The 19220-nt window shown below is 39.1% G+C and overlaps 1 protein-coding gene and 1 pseudogene across 4 annotated transcripts in view; one reads left to right on the top strand and one right to left on the bottom strand.

Moving 5' to 3' along the window:
• Window positions 1-19220, bottom strand: part of PAK1 (p21 (RAC1) activated kinase 1) — a 155838-nt gene that overhangs the window by 90985 nt on the left and 45633 nt on the right. For 2 of the 4 annotated variants that reach the window (XM_047693910.1, XM_047693912.1), the window contains exon 1: window positions 132-330. The exons of the other annotated variants lie outside the window; for them this stretch is intronic. The gene's annotated coding sequence lies outside the window, so the exon portion shown is untranslated. Of the gene's footprint in view, window positions 1-131; window positions 331-19220 lie in introns of those variants that run through there. 4 annotated transcript variants of the gene reach the window in all.
• The window catches only part of LOC125079705 (40S ribosomal protein S10-like), a 44387-nt pseudogene that overhangs the window by 4201 nt on the left and 20966 nt on the right, over window positions 1-19220 (top strand).

Raw genomic sequence — 19220 nt, 5'->3', positions numbered from 1 at the left:
CTTAGGGTCTCTTTAAGGCAAGACCCTAAATCCGCCAGACTGTGAGGCACCACTCCCCGGAAGCCGACGGAGACCCCTCCCCCTCCCCAGCAGCGCCCAGCTAGGCGCGCCCCAGAGTGGGCCAGTATTACCTGGTGGGGGGAGCTGGCCCCGGCATCTCTGGCGACTGTTTTTGTCGCAGAGCCGCACCTCTCCCGCCCAGCTAGCCGCACAACGGGCTGGCTCCACCCGCGCCGCTCTACTCGTCTGGGGCCGGGCTCCCAGCAGCTCAGCCGCCCGAGCTCCCGCTCCCGGTGCAGCACGCTCCCGCCCTCGCAGGGCGCAGCAAAGGCGCAGCTTGGGGTTGGCGAAGCTGAAGGGGCGGAGGAAGAAGGGAGGGAAGGAGGTGGGAGGAAACCGCGCGCTTCTCCTTTCCCAGAAGCTCTGCGGGCGGGGAGACTACTACCTTCCCACCCTCTCAGCTATCCTCCCCGCCTAGGTTCCAGCAGAAGGTAAAGTCTCACAGACTTTCCAGGGCCTGTCAGAGTCCTGGGTGAGCCCCAGAGTCTAGGAAGAGAACCAGACCCCCTCTGTGCCTTGGTTTCTGCAGCTGTGTCTGGACTCCGGGGCAACTCTGGTCAAACCCAGGATTTGATCAGATTAGCCTTCTGGTAAAAAGATGTACGCACCCCTCTACCCCACCAACAAAGGTGTCTGATGTCCTAGGGAAGACTCAAGGTGGGCAGTTACATTGCTTCTAAGCAAAGAAGTCTCAGCAGGGCAGCTACCATTTACTAAGTGATATTGTGTACCAGGTGCTTTACGAAATGTTACGTCTATCTCACCACAACCTTATGAAGTAGGCTCTCTACCAAATCACATGTTAAAACTGAGGTCCAGGAAGAATGTGGTTTCATACGATAAGTATTTCTTTTTTTTTTTTTTTAAGATTTTATTTATTTATTTGACAGACAGAGACCACAAGTAGACAGAGAGGCAGGCAGAGAGAGAGAGGGAAGCAGGCTCCCTGCTGAGCAGAGAGCCCGATGCAGGACTCGATCCCAGGACCCTGAGATCATGACCTGAGCCTAAGGCAGCGGCCCAACCCACTGAGCCACCCAGGTGCCCCACGATAAGTATTTCTTAATCACGTACTGTGCATTAGGCATTGTAATGAGTCCAGAGCTGAACAACACATTACAGGACATTCATTAACCCTGGCCCAAACCCCCTAAATCCCACTAGTGCCCCCTCAACAATTTAACAAAAAAAACCACCTTCATACATATCCAAATGTTCCCTAAGAAATAATACCGCCCCATCAACTTCCCCTCTACACCCTGCTGTTGAGACATATGACAGGAGTTAGATTATGCAAGGTAACTTCCAGGTCAGAGCTAGGAGTTGGGGTTTTGTTTTAGGTTTTAACAATCGAAAGCCTTTGGAAGATTTTAAGCATAATGACAAGACCTAATTTACATCTTTAACAGGATCGCCAACTGCTGAATGGAGAATAAAGGGGAGAATGGTGGAAAACAAGAAAACAAGTTAGTAGATTCTTACGGAACTCCAGGCAAAAGATAATGATTTAGACTAATTATTAGAAGATAAGCTGAAACAAAACAAGCATATTCTAAAGATACAGCTCAGAAGCAGCAGCAGCAAGAACTCAGTGAAAGACAGAATGTAATCTGTGAAGGAGGACAGTGACTTTCCCAAGACCACACAGCTGGAAAATGGCCAAGTTGTCCCAACTTTGATCCGACTCCTAAATCTATGCTTTATTTCTCTCTGCCATGTTAGTCATCTTTATATAAAACTGCCATACCCCGTCCCAGCTGCTAGAGAGAAATTTTTTGGCTTTTATCCATTTCCCTGCCAGATAGCTACATCTCCATTCTATGTGCCCAAATCATTTAACTGCAGAAGGGTGTAGGGGAAGAACTCCAATGAGGATGGAAAGAACTCTTCTGTTAAGTATCTTTTGCCTTTTCCAGACTCTGAGTACCCATGCTAGTCCAATTATAAGAAGTCCCAAATTTAGTGGAGGAAGGAGGGAATTTCTCAAAGACATCCATATTCTAGAGAGACACGGTCAGTAACACAGAGTGTGGGACCAGCTGCACTATGAGAACTCAGCTTCAAAGTAGTTTTAAGATGTTCTTTTGACCCCACACCCTTCTCTCAACTTACACAGCATGGATGAAAGGCAGAAGCCTTGGCCATTGTTTTTCAAAGTAATCATCAATAATCATAGCACCTGATCTTAACCAACTTTCCACCCCATGCAGCATCCCCCACCCCTTAGAGATGGTTTTCCACATTCTGCTGAAATACACATAAAGACAGAGAGCTCACTTGGAAATAACACTGTTGGGCAATGCTTCCTAACATTCAGCCAGCCTCTCTGTAAACTTTCATCTGCCTCCTGGAGCGATCAAAAAACGTCCTTCAATGGGGCGCCTGGGTGGCTCAGTGGGTTAAGCCGCTGCCTTCGGCTCAGGTCATGATCTCAGGGTCCTGGGATCGAGTCCCGAATCGGGATCTCTGCTCAGCAGGGAGCCTGCTTCCCTTCCTCTCTCTCTGCCTGCCTCTCTGCCTACTTGTGATCTCTGTCTGTCAAATAAATAAATAAAATCTTAAAAAAAAAAAAAAAAACGTCCTTCAAGACAAATATTAAAGGCTTTAAGATATATGTTATGGTAATCTATCAAGCACCTGAACTTTTTCCTCTTCTCCAGGATAGATACTCCCAGTTCTATTAGTCACCTGGTCATTCACTAACTACTGAAGCATCTAGTATAAGCTACCAGGGACAGACACATCAGTGAACAAGACCATACCTTCAAGGAGTTTACAATTTCAGTATGATGATTTTCAACTCTCCCTTTGTATCAAAATTACCTGGGAAACTTTAAAAATATATACTAAAGTTCTAGCACAGATTTTGATTCAGTTGGTCTGAAATATGTCATAGGCAAAATATCTTCATGGATGTAACTAAAGCTACATAGATATCCATCTATATAAAGGACTAACATTACCTGACTTCAAGACCTATTATAAAGCTACAGTTAGCAAGGCAGTATGGTATTGGCAAAAGAAAAGACAAATAGGTCATTGAAACAGAATAGAGAGTCTGAAATAGACCTCCACAAATATAGTCAACTGATCTTTGACAAAGACCAAAGTAAATTCAATGAAGAAAGAAGAGTCTTTTCAATAAATGGTGCCAGAATAACTAGACATGCAAAAAAAATTGGTCTGGACACAGACTTTTCACTTTACACAAAAATTAACTCAAGATGTATCACAGACATAAATGTAAACTGAGAAACTATAAAACGTATAGAAGCTAACATGGGAGATCTAGATGACCTTAGTTTGGTTATGACTTTTCAGATCCAACAGCAAAATCATGACCCATAAAAGAACAAGTTGGTAAATTGAACTTTATTAAAATGTACAACTTCTGTTCTGCAAAAGATACCATTAAGAGAATGAAGAGACAAGTCATAGACTTGAGAAAATATTGGCAAAACACATATCTGATAAAGAACTTGTACTCAAACAACAGATGTTGGCAAGGATGCAGAAAAAGGAGAACCCTCTTACACTGCTGGTGGGAATGCAAACTGGTGAAGCCAGTCTGGAAAATAGTAGGGAGGTTCCTCAAAAAGTTAAAAATAGAATTACCCTCTGTCCCAGCAACTGTACTACTAGGTTTTTAACCCAAAGGATTCAAAAATACAAATTTGAAGGGACACATTCACCCCGATAATAGCAGCATTATCAACAATAGCCAAACTACGGTAAGAGCCCAAATGTCTATCAACTAATGAATGGTTTAAGAAGATGTGGTTTGTATATCTCTGTGTGTACGTGTGTGTGCATGATGGACTATTCCTCAACCATCAAAAAGAATGAAATCTTGCCCTTTGCCTGATGTGGATGGAGCTAGAGTATGTTATGCTTAGCAAATTAAGTCAGAGAAAGACATATACCATATGATTCCATTCATATGTGGAATTTAAGAAACAAAACAAATAAATGAACATATGAGAAGGGGAAAAAAAGAGAGAGAGAGGGAAGCAAAACACCAAAGACTCCTAACTATAGAGAACAACCTGAGGGTTGATAGAGGGAGATGGGTAGAGGATGGGCTAAATGGGTGATGGGTTTTAAAGAGGGCACTTGTTATGATGAGCCCTGGGTGTTATCTGTAAGAGATGAATCACTAAATTATACTTCTGAAACCAGTATTACACTATGTGTTAACTAACTAGAATTTAAATAAGAATTCAAAGCAAACAAAGAAAAAAAGAACTTGTATCTAAAATGTACAAAGAACTCTTAAATCTCAACAGCAAGAAAACAAACAACCCAATAAAAAAATAGATAAGAGATCTGAACAGACACCTCACCAAATAAGATATAGAGAATATGAAGGGATAATCAACACCATATGTCGTTAGGGACAATAATGAAGTACAACTACATACCTATTAACATGGCTAAAATCCAAAACACTGAAAACACCAAATGTGAGTGAGTATATGCAGCAACAAGAATTCTCATTCACTGCTGATGGGAATGCAAAATGGTACAGCTGCTTTGGGAGACAGTTTGGCAATTTCTTATAAAGTCAAATATAGGCTTACCATATAATCCAGCAATTGCATTCCTAGGTATTTATCCAAGCACACTGAAAATTTATGTCCATGCAAAATCCTACCCATAAACATTTATTACAGCCTTATTTATAATTGCCAAAATATATAAACAACCAAAATATCCTTCAATAGATAAATGAGTAAACAAATACCCATACAATGGCCAGTTATTCGGCAATAAAAAGAAAAGAACCACCAAACCACAAAAAGATACAGAAAAACCCTAAGTGGAAAAATACCAAGTAAAAAGCTAGTTTGAAAAGTATGATATTCTGGAAAATGCAAAACTATAGAAGCAGCAAAAATATCTGTGGTTGCAACAGGTTCAGAAGTAGGGTGGGGTAATGAAGAGGTGGAACAGAGGGCATTTTTAAGGCATTTAAAGGCAATGAAATTATTCCATATAATACTATAATGGTGGATATATAACATTGTGTATTTGTCAAAACCCACGGAACTGTACAACACAAGAAGTGAACCCTAATATAAACTATGGACTTCAGTTAGTAATACTGTTTCAATACTGGTTCATCAATTGTACCGCACTAATGCAAGATGTTGATAATTGGCAAAATGCAAGGGGAGGAGGAGAGAGAGTGAGAGCTCTGCACTCTCTGGTTAATTTTTCTCTAAGCCTAAAATTGCTCTAAAAATAAAATGTATTAAAATAAAAAATAAAAGTATCAAGCAAAATAAAGGACATACAAGATAAGGTTCATTTTCTTTTTTACTAGATTCATTAGACACAATATTACTCTGTCAAATTGCTATAAAAGTTTCTAAACACTCTCAATTTTTATGTTTACCTCATTGTAGATTGAGAACAATTCAGACTCTACTTTGCATAGTGGTGACCGGGGGCACCTTTCACTAAACATGGTCATGTTTGCCATGACCCTCTTACTACTTGGTACCCTATGGGGAACATGACACTCTAAATGCAGTCTGTCCCTGTCAGAACATAGTTGGACTATCGCCTTCTCTAACTCTGCTTACTTCCAGTAATTCAGTCTGAAGTTGCATTAGTTTCTTGCCACTGCAATGTCTTTGGTTGGCATTGAGCTTAGGCAGCCCACATCACCATTTTTGTAAGAATAGCATCATGCGAGGTCTCCTCCAGCCTGCTCATCTGTTGCCATTTCTTTGAAACTTAAAATGTAGAACTTCTCTGTCATCCTCCTTAAATTTCATCTTGTTGGCTTCAACCCATCTTTGCAAGCTCTCCTGCTCACTCTCTCTCTGCCATCTAGTATAGTTTTCCCTTCCAGTCTGTATCGCCTACAAATCCAAAAAGTATGCTATCTCTTGAAACAATTATCAAACATCTACCATGTACCCTTGCACACATTAGGCTTCAGGGATTAAAGACAACCTAGAAATGGTCTGTCTCCACTAATCACCACTAACAATGGAGGCCAGCATATATAAAACTAAAAGTCCCACACTAGAAAATTGAATAAACAAAATAAAGAAGGTAGAAGAAACAATAAAACATTAACATACAATATAAGGCAGGACCACTGGTGTCTTCAACAGGAAAGATCAAGTTCAAGCATTGTCTATTCTCAATTTTAGTTTTCTCAAAACCAGATGCTGATTTGGTTATAGAAAGCTGACTAGCTGCCTCAGTCCTAGAGAGCCCCTTTCAATGGTGGGTGCTACTACAGGAAGCCTGGCAAACCTCGGCTCCCTCTGATAAAACACAAGACTCATGAAAATGAGGCATACTGGTGAGAAGCCAGCATTCTATTTTTTACTAAGGGCTAAAAATCAAGGAAGATTTATTACTGAGGGCTAATAACCAATCCAACTTATAATCAAAGAAGAAACTATTAGCTAAAGAAATGAAAAAGCAAAATCAAATGAGGGAGAAGGGACTTCAGAGAAAAAAACGTATATTCAGGGGTGCCTGGGTGGCTCAGTCAGTTAAGTGTCTGCCTTCGGCTCAGGTCATGATTCCAGGTCCTGGGATCAAGCCCCACATCAAGCTCCCTGCTCAGCAGGGAGCCTGCTTCTCCCTCTGCCTGCTGCTCTGCCTACTTGTGCTCTGTCTCTCTCTCTCTCTCTCAAATAAATAAATAAAATCTTCTTTAAAAAACTTGTCTATTCAGGGCTCCTGGGTGGCTCAGTTGGTTAAGCGTCTGCCTTCAGCTCAGGTCATGATCCTGGAGTCCCGGGATCGAGTCCCGCATCGGGCTCCCAGCTCCACAGGGAGTCTGCTTCTCCCTCTGACCTTCTCCTCACTCATGCTCTCTCTCACTATCTCTCTCTTCTCTCAAATATTATAAATAAAATGTTTTTTAAAAAAACCTTGTCTATTCAAAGAAAGAAAATAAATCTTAGAGATATAAAGTAACTTGCCCAACTTTACACAAGTTAGCAGTTAACTTGTTTTAAGTACGATTATTCCTTGCATTTATATAGTCCTTTGGTTTACAAAATAAATAATTCACAAATTATCCTTCTAAGCCATGGACCCTGACCAGTGATGTTTTGTCTGTATAGTCACCTTAGGCCTGACCAGGCCCTTTTAGGTTACTCAGCTGGCTTATATAGGCTTAAGAGTTTGCAACCCCTGGTAACACTATACAAAGGCTAAGAATACAAAGGCTAAGACATTCTAGCTTTCAACTTAATGGCTTACGTATAGTAATTACAGTGCCCATAGGATTTGAAAAAGATTGTTTTTATTTTATTATTTTGAAACTGCAAATAATTTTTAAGAATAATACATTTTATGAGAATTACAATTTTCCCCTAACCTCAGTTAAATGTAAGAGGAAGTCAGTCAATAATGATGACATTGTGTATAAAGTAGTCATCTAACACACCATTCTTTCTTGTAATCAGATGGCAGGGCCAGTTGCCTATTAATGACTATGAAATGAGGTGAAGTATAAAATAAATAAATAACAATAGTAGCTTACAAAAGTATTGCAAGAAACGACATAAGCAATGGAGGGATGGAAATGGAGAAGGGGGCAAAACCTATTCAGCAGCGGTTGCAAAGCAAATAAATCAAAATGTACTTGAAGTTCAAACAAGGCCAAAAAAAAAAAGTACAGAGAAGGGAGACATTAATCACGTCTGCAGAGATGGGGGAAGTTTTGTAGAGAGGGCAGTATTGGGGCTGGGTATTGAAGAAGTAGAATTTTTATACAGAGAGGTATTGAGACTGAGGATAAGGGTAGAGAGTTCCCTTAAGAGAATCACAAAAGAATCACAAAAGCAAAAAATCACAAAAATCACAAAGGAGGAAAAAGGATGCACTCTGTGTAGCAAAGAATAAATAGTCTAGTCATTCAAGGAAACAGCAAATAATCTCATCATTCATTCACTATTTACTGAATATATTCTACATGCCAGACACAGAGCTAGTCAAGAGGGATGCAAACATGCAGAAACTTAACTTCTTACTTTCAAGAAGCAAAGCATTTTTTTAAAAAAAGAGGAAGCAGCAGCAGCAGCAGCAACGCATTCTTAAATCCAACAGAAAACACTTTACAGACACTGACAGACTTCACAGGTCCAAAATTTGTTCCTTCTTCAGTTGCTCCCCTCTCAGTAAATGGCAATTCAACTCTTTCAGTTACTTAGCCAAAAATTTGAATCATCTTTGACTCTACGTTTTCTATCACCTCTACATTGAGTCCAACACAAAGCACAACATACAGATGACCCAGTTCAATGAGGAAATGATTGCCATTACTTCTGATCATTAGACGCTAGAATGGGTATCACCACCACTTCTGACAGGGCAAGAATTCAACCTCAGTCTGAAAGCCATGAGCATCAAATACCACTTTGAGCATCAGAGACTCAAACATGCAGGCTGCCTCTGCTACTGCCTCTGCTGCCAAAAGCAGAAAGGGAGCTCCCCATTACTTTCTCTCTCATGTCACTAAGTCCTAAATCCAAATGTGGTGTTGGTGAATACTACGTCACTGCCTGTGTTCCAGAATCAGGGCAGTAACAACTATCTAAGATACATTTTTGTCTCCTTTAGGGGATAGCATCTTTGCCCCCCAAAAGACTCATAAATTGGAGAACACAAAATGCTTTATAGTAAAAACAAAAGAAACCTATTCATTTCAGCTATCTGTTGCTTATACTTTTTTCCCATATATAAATTATTTTTTAAAAATACAGCCTATCATCACCAATCATGAGGGAAATGCAAATCAAAATCATAATGAGATATCACCTCACAACTATTAGAATGACTGTTATCAGAAAGACAAAAAAAAATAACAAGTGATGCTGGGGATATAGAAAAAAGGGAACCCTTGTGTACTGTTGGTAGGCATGTAAGTTGGTATAGCCACTATGGAAAACAGTATGACCGTTCTTCAAAAAACTGAATATAGAACTACTATATCATTGAGCAATTCCACTTCTGGTATTTATCTGAAGAAGGTAAAAACATTCATTTGAAAAGATATGTGCCCCCCCATATTCAGTGAAGCATTATTTACAATAGTCTAAGATATGGAAGCAATCTAAGTGTCCACTGATAAATGAATGGATAAAGAAAATGTGATGTATACACACAACAGAATACTATTTAGCCATAAAAAAGTATGAAACTTTGCCTTTTGCAACAACACAGATGGACGTCAAGGTCACTATGCTAAATGAAATGTCAGACAGAGAAAGACAAATACATATGATCTCATTTATATGTGGAATCTTAAAAAAAAAAAAAAGAGAGAGAAAGAAGAAGAAGAAAAAGAAGCAGCTCATAGATACATAGAACAGATTGGTGGTTGCCAGGTTGGGGATGGGGGGAATTGGTGATACAGATAAAGGGAGTCAAAAGGCACAAACTTCCATCTATAAAATAAATCAGTCCTGGGGATATAATGTACAATATGCTGGTTATAGTTAATAATAGTGTATTGCATATCTGAAAGTTGCCAAGAGAGTAAGTCTTAAAAGTCCTCATGGCAAGAAAAAAAAGAAAAAAAAAAGTTTTATGTATGTATGGTGACAGATGTTAAACTAGACTTACAGTGGTGAACATTTTACAACGTATATAAATATGGACTCATTATGTTGTACACCTGAAACTAATTTAAAGTTCTATGTCATTATACCCTAATTTTTTAAAAATGATAGAGCAAAAATATAAATTAAAAAAATACTCCAGCCTTACATATTGCCACTAATCCTAACAAACGAAATACTCTTACCATCTCTCCCAGTAAAGGACAACACAAGTCATCAGTTCTAACAAACCAACTTTGAATTCTAAGGAATTTATCTCATTTGTTGATTGCTGTAGGTACCACGTACTACTCTAAGCCTCCTTGCCTTTGTTCATGCTGCTACCCCTGATTGGAACAGTCTTATCTCTCATGATCCCCCTTTGTTTCCTGGTAAACTTTTAATCTTCAGGTATTATCTCTAACTTGCCATCTCTGCTGTGGTCCTGCCCAAAGGCTTGAGTAGGTCCTCCTCCTTTAGGATCTTAGAACACCTCATGAAAATTTACCGCAGGAATCTTTTATCTCCAGCCAGAAGTCCCTTTGGTTAGAGAATGTTTCATTCATTTCTGTTTCCTCAGTACCCAGTCAAAGCCTCCCATGTAGACAGTTCTTAACAATTATATCTACTGAATCAAAACAAATCTAAAAAATAAAAGCATACGTATCTTTTGGTGTAGCCACACAAGTGCTCTCTTACTCTGATCCCATTTATACCCCAGGATACATGCTTGTTAAATATAACTCTTAAATATTTAAAACTACAGCCACACAAGTGGCTTTTTAAAAAAGATTATTATAAATAAATTCTTTATAAACCCAAAAGCAGTTTGAAGGTGCATTGTGTTAAAAAGCAGAAGACATTTTAATAAGCATATCCCCATTTTAAGAACTCGTAGACTCAAAACACTTTAGACACAGCTTATTTTTTTATGAGTTCTCAACCTTTCTTGCCACTAAAATCTTCCTTCTCACATTAATTAAGCTGTGGTGTTGCACTAGATCAGTAAGGTATTAGAAAAGAAGCACCTCCTATAAAATATGAGTCTCTAACATTTATGCAGTTCATTATAATCAACAAAGCACCATCATACCCATTGTCCAATTAATTCTTACATAAAATCCTACGAGACTTCTCCTCCCTTACAAGCAAAGCCCAGTCCCAGGCCATCTCTCCTGGACCACTACACCATCAGAGCCACCCCACCCCCCCATATCTCTCTCTCTCTCTCTCTCTCTCTCACACACACAAACACACACACACACACACACACACACACACACACACACACACACACACACACACTATGGCTCTTCTCACTTATACAGATGATCTATTCTCCATAATGAAGTGGGAGCAGCTTGAGGGAAGGCACCAGGCCCAGCACAGTGTACAGCGTTAGTAAATGCTCGGGAACTACTGAATAAGTGAATCAAAGTGAGTTAGGCAGAATAGTTAGCATACTTGTTTTAAAACAGAAACTGAGAGGATTTTCCCAAATTCTCTTAGCAAAAACTATAATCAGGATATTCCTGACCTTCAGTTCAGGACAATTTTTACCATATTGTCCTCTACTAGGACTGGTCAGTGTACAAAGAGAGTCCTAAACTAAGACTTAAGTCCTGATCCTTGAACAAGCCACTTCTCTAAGCAATAGTACCCTCATTTTTCAAGGGAGAACAATCTACTGTCTTTCCCTCTCTGAACATACTGTAAAGATTACATAAGATGATGTCAAAGTGGCTTGAGATGTGTGAAATGATATACTGAGCCAGAGACAACATTTAGGGTGATGACTCCCACTGTTAGTTACAAAGTCAAAGTCAGAATCTGCCCTATAAGAATAATATTTATCTTACTAGCTCTTAAAAAAAAGAGTCTTTATTATCCTTTTACATATGAGAAAAATAAGGCACAGAGAACTTAAATTGCCAAAGACTGCAAATCTAGTAAATATTACAGCTGGAATTATAAGTCAGTTCTGTCACATCCTAAAGAACTTCCCATGATGCTTCTTCAACATTATAAAACTAAACTCTTATTCTCCTTTAATTTTGGTTACCACTAGGCAGATGGAACAGTGATAATCTAGAGTTAAGAGCATTCCATTGTCTCTCTGGCCAAATCAAACTAAGAGTTAGCCTTTTAGGTAAGCTTGGCTGCAATCCCTGTGTCCTGCCTCAGTAGGATGAGCTAAAAATTGAACATGTATGTTAGAAAATGTTTCAAACTCAATTTTGAAATTTTTTTAACTAGCCTAAAAATCTGACAGGAAAGGCAAAAGTGAACAATCTTTTTTTAACCATTCATTGTTATGATTATAAAACATGGCAAAGAGTCTAGGCTTTGAAATCAGTTCAAACTTAGAAAAGCCCGGACAAAGGCCTAGAGGAGGGAATAAGTAGAACAAGAGAGGACTGGGACACCTGGGTGGCTCAGTCAGTTAAGCGGCTGCCTTCAGTTCAGGTCAGGATCCAAGAGTCCTGGGGATTGAGTCCTGAGTCCCGCTCCCTGCTCAGTGGGAGTCTGTTCTCTCCCTCTGCCCCTCCCCCTGCTCCTGTTCATTCTCTGTCTCTCACTCTCTCTCTCTCAAATAAATAAAATCTTGGGGGGAAAAAGAAAAAGAACAAGAAAGGACCAATATGTGATGAAAGCTGGAGTAAGTGGGCTTGACAGTGAAGCCTATGAAAATACAGTACCCTATCCTTTTCTTCCTGCCTCGCCACTATCCCACAAGGAACCTAACTTGTGATACTTCTTTTCTCCCTTCCACCACCTGAACAATACAGATTAGTAAGTCACTGAGAAAGTTTAAAACCTTCCTTTTCTGACACTTCAGACTAAATGCCTTTCCAAAGACAGACTGAGTGGTAGACAGGCTGTCAGGAGACACATGTTGTCATTACACTGTCCTTCATACAGTCTGGGGAAGGTTTTTTATTTTGGTAGAGTCATGTAGCTGCCATTACTTGCAGTCTCAAACACTTACATACATGTAGCCACCAATTCTTTTATCTGGGATTAGAGTGTAGAGAAATTTTTGTAAAGGATATATTTGGAATTCACCAAAAAAGGAGAGGAGTGTGAATATTTAGTTTTCTCAGAAAGAACTCTGGCATAGAGCAGGCATCTGACCCAGCAGTACCACGGCCTAAATGCTTTTATCAGTCAGAGCCTCTTCGACCTCAGCAGGGCCTGTAAAAAGACTTCAGATGAAAACAACATCCCCTCAACAAGTTCTATCGGCCTTTCCTGAGAACCTACAAGATGCAATGCCATGTGTTGGGGCATTCAAGGAACAGCCAAAGAATCAGGGGCAACAGATAAGAGTGAATCATGAAAACAGGAAGAATGAAGTAAGACTTGATCAGAAATAGGAAAAAAAGGATTGATTTTGACTATGGAGGTCAGTGGGGCTTCACCAGGTGACCTCCTCCCTTTACGGATGTCCTCTTCACTGTACTGTAATCAGACTCTGATAACCTACACCAGACATAAAAACACACCAAGGAATTTTATCACAGAGCAAAGAAATGAGCTGGCTAAGCCAGGTAGAGGAGAAGGCAAAGGCAAAGACTTGGAAGAGTACATGCATAGGGGCACATCTAAGGAATGGCCATTGACCATGGTTTGGGTGCAGGGTACAAAGAGGAATTAATAAGAAACAAGGCAGGAAAGGCACATTTGGGTGAGATTCTAGAGGGTCTTGAATGCCAGTCTAAGGAACCTGAAATGTATTCTACAAGCAAGGAAAACTATTATAATTTTTTAAGCAGAACAGTGGCATGATTTGACCTATATTTTATTTCCCGCCAAGCAGGGAGACCGATGCAGGGCTTGATCCCAGGACCCTGGAATCATGGCCCAAGCCGAAGGCAGATGCTTAACGACTGAACCATCCAGGCACCCCTGACCTATATTTTAGAAAGATCACTCCAGCAGAAGTGTGAAAGGTAGGGAAAATTAGAAGCAGTAAGACCGTTAGGAAGCTAATATTTTATAATAGCCCAGTTAAACGATGATAAGGGTAGCACAACATAGTGATCAGAGCCCAAGCAGGGTGAGGAGGGTCTACAGTGGGGAGAGGGGTGGACGAGAAGCAGGCTGGTAAGGAGAATCAGAGCCCAAGCAAGGCGAGAAGGGCATCCATGCATTGGTGAAATGGCTTCTTCCAGGTCTGGGGCAGAGAGAGCACAAGATGAGCCTAGAATATCTTTCTGGGCCAGAAAGCAAAGGAGTGGTGAAAGAATGGCCAGGATATGTGAAAAGCAGAGGGAAGCCAACTTGAATGGGGCTCCTACTGGCCAAATCAGGGAGAACTGGAGAATCAAAATAAATAATAATAGCAATAGCATATTACCTAACTGAATAAAATAGGAAGGCATGAGTCCATGCAGACACAAATAATTAAATATATTGAAAGTCTGGCACAGAAAAGGGTATTTACAGTTTCATAGTACCTCTTTACAAAATGTTTATTAACTATGAAGGAGAAAAGAGTAACTTCTCAATGGAGAAGTCTTAAAGATACCATCTTACAGACTCACCAAACTGAACACCAACAGTAATGAGACAACAGCAGCAAAATAAAATAGAATATGGACTCTAGAATTAGATCTAGTTTTAATTCCTGACTCTGCCACCTTGACCTGGTTATTTAACCTTTTTGAACTGGAATTTCCTCAGCTAACAAATAGGGATAAAGTTTTTATTATAAATTGTTGGAGAAATAAGGTTAAAGCACCTATCCAAAGTGCCATCAAAAGCAGGCATTTAAAATGTACCTATCTTTTAGCTACATTTTCTATATTATTTGTAACATTTTACTATTATTTGCATTATTATTTACATTTGCATTATTACTTATATCTGCATTATTTGCTACATTATTTACATTCGTTTTTTATTTACATTATTTTTGCTATATTATTTGCAAGTCTACCTTTTGCAAATAACTAATGTGTATACACAGTTTTATATGCATCTACAATATCATTCAGTCCCATAACAGCCCTCAGAGATTATGTAATAATAGTGGTATTCTTTTTTCAATTTGACAGATGAGGCAACTAAAACAAGAATAGAATGAGTTCATGTGCCCAATTTTAACAGTGAATTAAATGTACAGCTGAGCCTGAAACACATGGTCCCAACTCCCTCTCCAGTGGCCGTTCCTCCTCATGGAGTTTGTGCTGCTAAAGGAAATGGCCCTCTCACAGATTATTCCCTTTCACTAGAATGTGGAATAATATAAAAAGAAATAATCTCTCTGAAATGGGAGTATGATTAAGGCCAACTAAAAAAAAAAAAAAAGCAAAGCGTCTTTCTTCCACTCAGAACCAAAACAGAAAATGTCACCTAATACCTAGCCACTCAGAACTTATCAAAACAGCAAACTCTTCAGAAGGACCTAAATGAAGGAAGCCCCACAAAAGGCAAGTAATTTTACAACATAATATAACTAGAGGGACACTTACAGACTACTAAGTTCAACTTTCCCGTATACATATGGTGAATCTGAGACCTGGAGAAGGGAAAGGACATCTCTGAAGACAAAAAGAGTACTAATATGTCAACCCTACAATCACTGAGTGGCCTGAAAATAAGGTCATTGTACAGTTCATTTGGTAACTATTTCTCACACATCAACACAAGATGCTGTCTTTATCATATTCCTGTGTTTTCAACTTTAAACCTGTGTGTTTTTGTGTCTCTCAATTACAGTGAATGGTCTCAATATCTTAGTCATGCATGTACTCCCACAGGCTTGGTAAGCAATTGGTGCCCAAAAAGTACTTCTCATGAAACACAATATGATCCATGGTGCAGAAAGTTGGTTTAATGTCCAAAAAAAAAAAAAAAAAAAAAAAAATCAATCAGTACACCATATTAACAGAGTAAAGAACAAAAGTCATAAGAACGTCTCTACTGACACACAAAAAACATTTTACAAACACTAACAACACATTTACATAATAAGACAGTCAAGAAACCAATAATAGAAGGACACTTCCTCAATGTGATAAAGGGCATCTACAAAAAAAAAAAAAAAAAAAAAAAAAACCCCACCTAATATCATACTTAAATTGGTAAGTATTGAATGCTTTCCCCCCAAAATCAGGAACATGACAAGGATATCTGCTTTTGCCACCTTGATTTAACATTGTACTGAAGGTTCTAGCCAGAACAATTAAGCAGGGAAAAATAAATAAATAAAAGCAACCAGATTAGAAAAGAAGTATGACTATTTCTATTTGAGATGACATGATCTTGTATAGACAAAATCCTGAGGAATCCATACATACACAGACACAAGCACACATAACTATTAGAATTAATAAATGAGTTCAACCAGATTACAGGATACAAGTAATACAAAAATCAATTCTATTTCTGTACATGAGCAATGAACAATCCAAACGCTGAAATTTTGTTTTAAATTACATTTATAATAGCATCAAAAAGAATAAAAGAAGTGCAAGATTTGTGCAACCTTGAAAAAGATGAACAAAGTTGAAAAACTCACACTTCCCAATTTCAAAAATTACTACCAAGCTACAAAACACAGTGTGAACACAGTGTGGTACTAGCATAAAAACAGAGATATAGATCAATGAAGCAGAACCAAAAGTCCACAATAAAGATATAACTCTTATATCTATGGCCAAATGATTCTGACAGAGTGCCAAGACAATTCAATGAGAAAAGAACAGTGTATTCATAAGTGGCACTGGAACAGCTGGACATTAAACTGAACCATCTGAAAAAGTACGAAGTTGGACTACTACCTCATATCATATGTAAAAAGTAATTCAAAATGGTACCTACATCTAAATATAAGAGCTGAACTACAAAACACTCACAAGAAAATGTAAGTGTAGATATTCATGACCCAGGACTAGGCAATTATTTGTCAGATATGACACCAAAAGCCCAAACACCGAAAGAAAAAACAAATAAATTGGACTACATCAAAATTAAAAACATTTCTGCTACAAGGAATAGCATCAAGAAAGTGAAAAGAAAATCCACAGAACAGGAGAAAATACTTTAAATGATATATCTGATAAGGAACTATAAGAATATATGAAGAACTCTTCCAATACAGGCATACCTCATTTCATTGCAGCTCACAGACCTTGTGATTTTTACAAATTGAAGATCTGTGGCAATACTGCAATGAACAACTCTTTTTCTAACAGTATTTGCTCACTTTGTGTCTCTGTGTCACATTTTGATAATTCTCACAATATCTCAAATTTTTTCATTATATTATATTTATTCTGATGATCTATGATCAGTGATCTTTGATGTTACTATTGTCATTGTTTTGAGGTACCACAAACCATGCCATACAAGATGGTGAACTTAATTGATAAGTGCTGTATGTGCTATGACTGCTCCACCAACTAGCTGTTTTCCCATTTGACTTCCTCTCCTTGGGCCTCCCTATTCCTAAAGACACAACAATATTGAAATTAGGTCAACTAATAACCCTACAATGGCCTGTAAGTGCTCAAATGGAAGGAAAAGTTCCATGTCTCTCACTCTTAATCAAAAGCTACACATGACTAAGCTGAGTGAGGAAGGCATGTGGAAAGCCAAGATGGGCTGAAAGCTAAACCTCTTGTGCCAAAGAGTTAGCCAAGGTGTGAATGCAAAAGAAAAGTCCTTGAAGGAAATTAAAAGTGCTGCTCCAGAACATGCAAATGGTAAGAAAGTGAAACAGCCTTATTGCTGATATGGAGAAAATTTGAGTGGTCTGGATCGAAGATCAAACCAGCCATAGCTATGCTTTAAGCAAAAGCTTAACCCAGAGAAAAGCCCTAACTCTCTTCAATTCTGTGAAGACTGAGAGAGAGTAAGGAAGCTGCAGAAGGAAAGTGTGAAGCTAGCAGATGTTGGTTAATGAGATTTAAGGAGAAAAGCTGCCTCCATAACGTAAAAGTACAAGGCGAAACAGCAAGTGCTGAAGTAGAAGCTGCAGCAAGTTATCCAGGAGATCTAGCTAAGATCATTCATGATGGTGGCTACACTCAGCAAAAGATGTTCAATATAGACATCCAGGGGAACTTGGATGGCTCAGTCAGTTAAGCGTCTGCCTTCGGCTCGGGTCATGATCCCAGAGTCCTGGGATGGAACCTTGCGTTGGGCTCTGCTCAGCAAAGAAATCTGCCTGTGCCTTTCCCCCTGCCCCTGATCTCAATCATGCTTGTTCTCTCTCTCAAATAAATACAATCTTTAAAATAACTGCTCATTGACAATGCACATCCGTCACCCACAAACTCTGATGAAAATGTACAATGAGATGAATGTTTCATGCTCACCAATACAATATCCATTCTGTAGCACGTAAATCAAGGAGTCATTTTGACTTTCAAGTCTTATTATTTAAGAAATACATCTGATAAGGCTGCCATAGATAGTGATTCTTCTGATAAATTTGGACAAAGAAACCTGAAAAGCTGCTGGAAAGGATTCACCATTCTAAATGCCATTAAGAACATTCATGATTCATGGGAAGATGTCAAAATATCAATATTAACAGGAGTTTGGAAGAAGCTAATTCTAATCCTAATAGACTGTGAGGGGTTTAAGACTTGAGTGGAGGGAGTAACTGCAGATGGGGAAATAGCAAGAGAACTTGAATGAGAGGTGGAGCCTGAACACATGACTGAATTGCTGCAACCTCATGATAAAACTTGAATGGATGAGCAAAGAAGGTGTTCCTTGAGATAGAATCTACTCCTGGGGAAGATGCTGTGAAGACCCTTTAAATGATGCAAAGGATTTAGAATACTATGTAAACTTAGTTGATAAAGCAGAAGCAGGGTTTGAGAGGATTGATACCAATTTTGAAAGCAGTTCTGCTGAGGGTAAAATGTTGTCAAACAGTATTGCATCCTACAGAGAAATCATTCGTGAAAAAAGAATCAATCAATGCAGCAAAATTCATTGTCTTATTTTGAGAAATTGCCACGGCTACCCCAGCCTTCAGCAACCACCACCCTGATGAGTCAGCAGCCATCAACACTGAGGCAAGACCCTCCACCAGCACAAAGATTACAACTCACTAAAAGCTCAGATGATAGTTAGCATTTTTAGTAATGTTTATTTTAAGTAGGCTCCATGCCCAGGACAGAGCCCCATGTGGTACTTGAACTCATGACCATAAGAACAAGACCTGAGCAGAACCTGGGTGGCTCAGTTGGTTAAGCATATGCCTTTGGCTCAGGTCATGATCCAAGAGTCCTGGGATCAAGCCCCACGTCAGGTTCCCTGCCCCTCCCCTTCTCCTGCTTTCTCTCTCTATCTCCAGTTAAAAAAATAAAAGAGATCAAGACCTGAGTTGAGATCAAGAGTCAGACACTCAACCAACTGAGCCATCCAGGTGCCCTATAATTTTTTTTTCACATCTTTAAATTTTTTTAAGTAATCTCTATACCCAATGTGGGGCTCAAACTCACAACCTCAAGATTAAGAGTCACGTACTCTTATGACTGAGCCAGCCAGATGCTTCTGCAATAAAGTATTTTTTAATTAATGCTAATGCTATTATACACTTAATAGAATACAGTATAG

This window comes from Lutra lutra, chromosome 10, assembly GCF_902655055.1.
Source record: "Lutra lutra chromosome 10, mLutLut1.2, whole genome shotgun sequence".
In the NCBI taxonomy this organism is placed as follows: domain Eukaryota; kingdom Metazoa; phylum Chordata; class Mammalia; order Carnivora; family Mustelidae; genus Lutra; species Lutra lutra.
This window is presented reverse-complemented; position numbering and strand designations above follow the sequence as displayed.